The following is a 7,493-nucleotide window of genomic DNA, read 5'->3' as shown; positions in this document are numbered from 1 at the left end:
GGGTGTGGACGAACTGCAGCTTCCTGCTGAACTTTGAACTGAGGAGGAGGAAGAGGAGGAGGAGGAAGAGGAAGATGAGGAGGAAGAGGAGGAGGAGGAAGAGGAGGAAGAGGAGGAGGAGGAAGAGGAGGAAGAGGACACTTGAAGAACAGTAGCATAAACTCGGTGATGATGATGATGACGCGATGAAGAGCAGACCTGATGAAGGGCTTGATGACGGTGATCAGAGCCCTGATGAACCAGGAGGGGTGGACCACCAGGAGGCCCTTCAGGTTCTTCCTCAGGCTGCAGACACACAACAGCACAACTACACACTGTGACACAACTACACACTGTCACACACAACTACACACTGTCACACAACACACTCGCACACAACAACACACGACACACTGACACAACAGTAACACTTTTTTTGTGTTTGCGTGCGTGTGGGAGTGTGTGTGTGTGTGCGTGTGTGTGTGTGTCTCAGTGTGTGTGTGTGTGTGTGTGTGTGTGTGTGTGTGTGTGTGTGTGTGTGCTCTCACCGCCAGGCGATGGTTGTGTAACACTCCTTCAGCCAGCTGATTGCAGGAAGTCTCTCCTTCTGGCCTCCAGCACACAGATACACAATCACATAGTCCTGAGACACCATCAGGTCCAGCGTGCCCACCACAAACCTGACACACACACACACACACACACACACACACACAACAGTGAGTCAGGGACACACACAAAAACACAACATCAAGGTAGTGTGTGTGTGTGGAACCTGAACAGCTGGTCCATGATGTACTGGTAGTTCTCCATGGAGTTCTCAGGCAGGTAGCAGGAGGAGAAGACGATGATGTCATTCATGCCGTCTCCATAGTAACCTGAGTTGGGTCAGGGGAGTGAGTAGTGGGCGGAGCCAGCGCGGTGGCGGCGTGCGGCGGCGTACCTCCGTGGGACAGAACCCTGAGGAAGGGCTGCAGGACGCTCATGTTGACCCGGCTCTCCGCGGGAGGCTCCCCGCTGGAGAAGCGGCGCCACCGGGTGCCGTGTTCGTCCACCTCGTCCTCCGGGTCGCCGGCGAGGTCGGCCCACGGACCGGGACCGGGACCGGACCGGGCCCCGGGCCGCGCCCCCGGGGCGGAGCCCCGCCTCCGGCGGCGGCCGGTCGCCACGCCGAGACGCAGCAGGTCGGCTGGAAGACAAGAGCGGCGCGTCTGAGGCGTGACGTCACGGGACGTCATCACGGCCCGACCCCTGACCTCTGACCTTCCAGGTCGTGCAGCGGAAACGGCAAGGACTCTGTGTCGGACGGCGTCTCCATGGCGTCTAGGTCCAGGGTCCAGCCCCGGGTCCTCGTCCTCTGGCGACGGAGACAGGAAGCTGGCGGGAAAGTCCTCGGAGAGCATGGACCCGCCTCCAGCTGCAGAGGAAACACGGGCGCCATGGTGACAGCTGTTACCACGGCGACCGAGCCCAGAGCCCTGCGGTTGTCGTTACCGAGCGACAGGCTGAGGGGCGGAGCCACCAGGATCTTCTTCTTCTTTGTTGGTGCTGACAGCGGCAGGCTGGTGGGAGGAGCTAAACGAGGAGGAAGGAAGTAAATCCAAAGAAGGCTCTCTCTCACACACACACACACACACACACACACACACACACACACACACACACACACGTTTGTACAGCTATATGTTGTGAGGACACTCATTGCCATAATGCATTTCCTGGCCGCCACCCTGACCATCAAAGACGGAGCCTGACCCTGACCTGTGCCCTGAACCAGACCTGAACCAGACCTGAACCAGACCTGAACCAGACCTGAACCTCACTGTGAGCCTGAATCAGAAACCAGGTCTGAACCTCAACAAGGTCAAAAAAGGCCTTTTGAAAAGTGAGGACCGGCAAAAATTTCCTCGCTCTGTTAGTGAAAAACGAATTTGGTCCTTACTTTTGGGTATGTACAAGAACACACACACACACACACACACACACACACACACACACATACACACACACACACACACACACACACACACATTTGAATTTGAGGGGCCGTACAAGACACCATTCATTCTGGCCCTCTCACACACATATTCTCGTGCTTACACAAACATATATTTTCCTTACACACACATATATTCTCCTTACGAGAATCTGTAATCTGGATGAATGTGTGATTTGCGTTTTGAGCCTCATGGGCTTCCGTAGCTGCTTGCTGCATGTCATGTCAGTGTTTTTATTATTGTCTGTAATTTTCTGAATGAGGAATATATATATGCCAGTTATTATTGAAATAATTGGAGTTTATTCTTTTTATTAATTGAAATGTTCAATTTGTTCCAGTAAGTTCTGTGACTGTTATGCTAACTATTAGCATATCCATTCTATTTTCCATTGACGTTAGCATTAAGCTAGCGGAGTTTTATTCCATAATGTATGTTTATTTACTGTGTCCTGAGGAGTCATATCCGTACAGAAAGCATCATTCACTCTTTACATGACGGCACAGGGGCTGAAAAACACTGGCCTCCTCCTCCAGCTGGGCCTGTGTCGCGTTAGCGTGTTAGCGTGTTAGCGTTAGCTGCTTGTCCTGCTGAAGCCACTTGGCAGGTCTGAAGAGTTTCTGACTTGCACCCTGCTGTGAGTCCAGCCTGGAGCAGATGAACCTGAAACCAGCTCAGGCCATGAGGATGAGGACCTGGCCGCTTCTGAAGGATGATCAAATATTTCCCAACAGCCCAGAGGCTCGGAGCGGCGCCGACTCCGCCACACCTGCAGTGTTGACTGAGCTGAACAAGACCGCCTGCTTGAGCTTCTCAGCCAATCACAGTGCACTTCCTTTTCCACTATCTCACTTCCTTTTCCACTATCTCACTCGCACACACATATATTCTTCTCTTACATACAAATATTTTCTTTGTACACATGCATATATTCCTATTTATTTAGGTGAATGTCTGCATGTGAAAGGAGAACGTGTGTGTGTGTAAGCTTGACAACATATGATTTATCTTTAGATGGTGGGTTTTCTGATTCCTTGTTTATCGAAGTAGACACAAAAAATGGGGAAAACATCGTTGTTGGAGAGCTATATCGACCTCCAGACTCAGATGCAAATCTTTTTCTAAACTGCTTGGCAGAACTTCTTAATAAACTTAATAATTGTAACAAAAATTGTTTTATTCTGGGAGATTTTAATATCAACCTTGCCACGGAAAATACCTCCAAACACGAGTTCTTAAATTGTTATAATAATACACTGGTTTTATACAGCACTTTTCAGGACACTCAAAGACACTTTACACTACATTCCCTCCATACTGGGTGGAGGTGAGCTGCTGCTGTAGCCACAGCTGCCCTGGGGGGGGCAGACTGACGGAAGCGAGGCTGCCAGTCTGCGCCATCGGCCCCTCCCACCACCAACCATTCACTCTCACAACTTTCATACTAGGCAAGGTGGGTGAAGTGTCTTGCCCAAGGACACATCAGTTTTACGCCTGTGGGAGTGGGGATCGAACCGCCAACCTTCCGGTTATAAGACGACCTGCTCTACCAACTGAGCTGCTGTCGCCCCAGTATATATGCCTCATCTTTTTTCCCTACAATGAATCTTTACACTGGAGAAGCAGGATCCAGTAAATCCATCATCGATAACATCGTTACAAATATACAAACACTTGCTTTGACTCTGGTGTCATACTGTCAGATATCTCTGACCACTTTCCTGTTGTACTCTTTGCTAACCTGACACGACAATTAAAGGAACCATCCCAAAAGACTAAATCTAAAATATTGTCTGAAAAAAACTTAACTCTACTCAAAGAACATCTTAAAGTAAAAACATGGGATTCTGTCTGTCGCTGCAACGCACCAGAGGAAGCTTATAATGCATCCACACAAGACATATCTGACAGCATGTACAAAACAATACCTGAAAAAATAAACACATTTGTCCTCTAATAAACAGGACAAATGGCTCACCGAGGACATCCTTAAATCCATTAAACAAAAAACAGGCTTTATAAATTATTCATTAAAAATCCCACAGAGGAAAACAAAAACAGATATCTCATGGTGACCAAAAGCAGTGCTGGAAAGTACTAAATAAAATTCTCTGCCGGGGAACAAAACAACTGTGCTTCCTGACACCAAGTGCACACTAGAAACTGAAGATCTTGCAAACAGCTTTAACAATGTTTTCAGTTCCATTGGAGAATCGCTATCAAAGCCCATAAGGCCACCAGGGGGCGCCTCATGTCAACAATATCTGAAAGGGAATTTTACAAGTTCTATGTTCCTGAAGCCAACTGACAAAGCAGAAGTACTTAAAGTCCTAATGGGCCTGAAGAGCTCCTGCACAGAGGGGACGGATGGATCTGCAGCAAAACCATCAAATGTGTTGCTCTTGAAATGGTTGAGCCGCTGACATATTGCACTAATATATCGTTAATACACGGAGTAGCGCCTAAAAATATTAAGACTGCAAAAATAATCCCAATATTTAAATCTGGAGACAAAAACAACAAGAATAATTTTCATCCAATTTCTGTTTTAAATTCCTTTTCAGAATTACATGAAGGAATTGTCTACATCAGGCTGTATTTGACCAAACTTCCTGTTCCCCCCTCCCAGTATGGCTTCAGGACAAAGAGCACAGCAGGCCCGGCTCCTCTCCGTCTGAGTGAAGAGGTGAACGGTGCGGTGGATCAGGGCGAGGGCCAGGGGGCGCTCTCCTTGATGTATCGAAGGCCTTCCGTACAGTAGATTTTGAAATTCTGCTGGGAAAACTGAGCACGATGGTGTCAGAGGCTCTCTGTCTGAAAGACAGCGTCACGTACAGATACACAAAACTACATCACAACACACAGTTACTGAGTGTGGAGTTCCCCAGGGATCTATTTTAGGTCCGCTTCTATTTATTATTTACATAAATGACTTACCAAACTGTACAGATACTCTGCACAACATGATCTTTGCAGATGACTCTAACCTTTTCTTCACTCATAAAAATCCTGAGTATCTTCAAAACACAGTTAATCAAGAATGAACCAAAGTAGACATCTGGCTAAAGTGCAATAAATGATCTTTAAACTGAAATAAAACCCACTACATTTTGTTCCGTTCTAATAGAAATCGTAAAAATATAGATAACATACATTTTGAAATCTGTGGGAGGAATATTGAACGAGTCCAACACACGAGATCTTTAGGGATATTGATCGATGAATCTCTGAATTTCAAACAGCACATTGATGAAATGACAGCTAGATTATCTAAACATGTAGGCCTGTTTTATAAAACTCGACATGATCTCCCTCTCGAAGCTCTTAAAACCTTGAATCAAACACTGTTCGAACCACATTTAAACTACTGCAGTATCACATGGTGGAACACGTGTCCGAGCTGTCTCACTGAACTGCTTGTCTTACAGGAAAAGGTGAAACGTGCTTCATCTGATCCTCTTTTCTACAGGCTCAAGCTTCTGAAGCTCACTGAGTGCAACGCTTTTCAAAACGCGTGTGTGACGTATAATGTAGTACATGGTCTGAATGAAAGACTGTCAGCGACTCCCAGTAACATCCATCTCATGGCTACGACACAAGAAGGAAAAATCTGGTGAAGGGCAAAAAGCGTAAACTCAAAGTACTAGCTTTAGCATCTCGTGCAAAGGCCCGGAGATCCGGAATGAGACTGACACCACAACACAAACTCTGTGTCTTTACATGTATTTAAGAAAAAGTTAAAAGAGGAACTTTTACTACATTATACTGAAACACAACCCTGATGGCCGAGAACTAAAATATCAAACTGAATACAACAAGGTAGTGTGCTGTTGATGAAACTGTCCCTGTCTCACTGATTGATCTGATGTGATGAGCAACGAACCACGATAAACTGACTGTGAGAGTGTGAGTGTGTATGCAATCTAGAAATATGGAAATATCCACACATTATAATAGGAGAAACAATGAAAAGTAATGTGTGTGTGTGTGTGTGTGTGTGTGTGTGTGTGTGTGTGTGTGTGTGTGTGTGAGATTTGGTAAGACAGGAATGGTAATGGGTTGGGAGGAATAACTAAACCTGTATTGTAGTAAATGTAATGAGCGTACTGTGTGTACTGTGTGTACTGTGTGTACTGTGTGTACTGTGTGTACTGTGTGTACTGTGCGTACTGTGTGTACTGTGTGCCTGGGCCGCTATCAGCTGGGCAGCTTCTCGGGAGTTCTCTTGACACACACAACTGAAACACACTTTTGTAAATTATCTGGTTGCAATTATATTTGTGAATAAACAGAATTGATTGATGGATTGATTGATATACTGTATGTATGTGCAAGGCCCCTCCTCTTCTTCATACACCTCCTTCCCCTCGGTAACATTTTCCGGAAGTTCGGTACTAACTCACTGCTACGCGGAGACACCCAGCGCTCTCTCTCCAGTACACCTGACTCCTCTCTCGCCCCTCCTCCCTCACCCTCTGCATCTCTGGATCAAATCCTGGCTCACCTCAAACTTCCTGAAATCAAACGGTGATGGAACTGAACTCCTTCTTGTTGGCACCAAGTCCTCAGTGTCCAGATCCACCAGGCTGTCCCTCACAGTGGACAGGTCCTCAGTGTCCAGATCCACCAGGCTGTCCCTCACAGTGGACAGGTCCTCAGTGTCCAGATCCACCAGGCTGTCCCTCACAGTGGACAGGTCCTCAGTGTCCAGATCCACCAGGCTGTCCCTCACAGTGGACAGGTCCTCAGTGTCCCCGTCCCCTCAGGTCAGAGTCTGGGTGTCGTCCTCCAGCTCACTCTCTTTACACTCCACATTAATAACATCACTCGGTCTGCACACTTCCACCTGCGCAACATAAACCGCCTCCACCCCTCTCTCACCCCTCTCTCACCCCTCTCACACCTCTCTCGCCCCTCTCTCACCCCTCTCTCGCCCCTCTCTACCCCTCTCTCGCCCCTCTCTCACCCCTCTCTCACCCCTCTCTCGCCCCTCTCCACCCCTCCTCTCTCACCCCTCTCTCACCCCTCTCTCGCCCCTCTCCACCCCTCCTCTCTCACCCCTCTCCACCCCTCCTCTCTCACCCCTCTCTCACCCCTCTCACACCTCTCTCACCCCTCTCTCGCGCCCCTCTCTCACCCCTCTCTCACCCTCTCTCTCCCCTCTCTCACCCCTCTCTCGCCCCTCTCCACCCCTCCTCTCTCACCCCTCTCTCACCCCTCTCTCGCCCCTCTCCACCCCTCCTCTCTCACCCCTCTCTCACCCCTCTCTCGCCCCTCTCCACCCCTCCTCTCTCACCCCTCTCTCTCCCCTCTCCACCCCTCCTCTCTCACCCCTCTCTCTCCCCTCTCCACCCCTCCTCTCTCACCCCTCTCTCGCCCCTCTCCACCCCTCCTCTCTCACCCCTCTCTCTCCCCTCTCACCCCTCTCTCTCCCCTCTCTCACCCCTCCTCTCTCACCCCTCTCTCTCCCCTCTCTCACCCCTCCTCTCTCACCCCTCTCTCTCCCCTCTCTCCCCC

The sequence above is a fragment of the Salarias fasciatus genome, chromosome 22, assembly GCF_902148845.1.
Source record: "Salarias fasciatus chromosome 22, fSalaFa1.1, whole genome shotgun sequence".
Lineage (NCBI taxonomy): Eukaryota > Metazoa > Chordata > Actinopteri > Blenniiformes > Blenniidae > Salarias > Salarias fasciatus.
Note: the sequence above shows the minus strand (reverse complement) of the source record.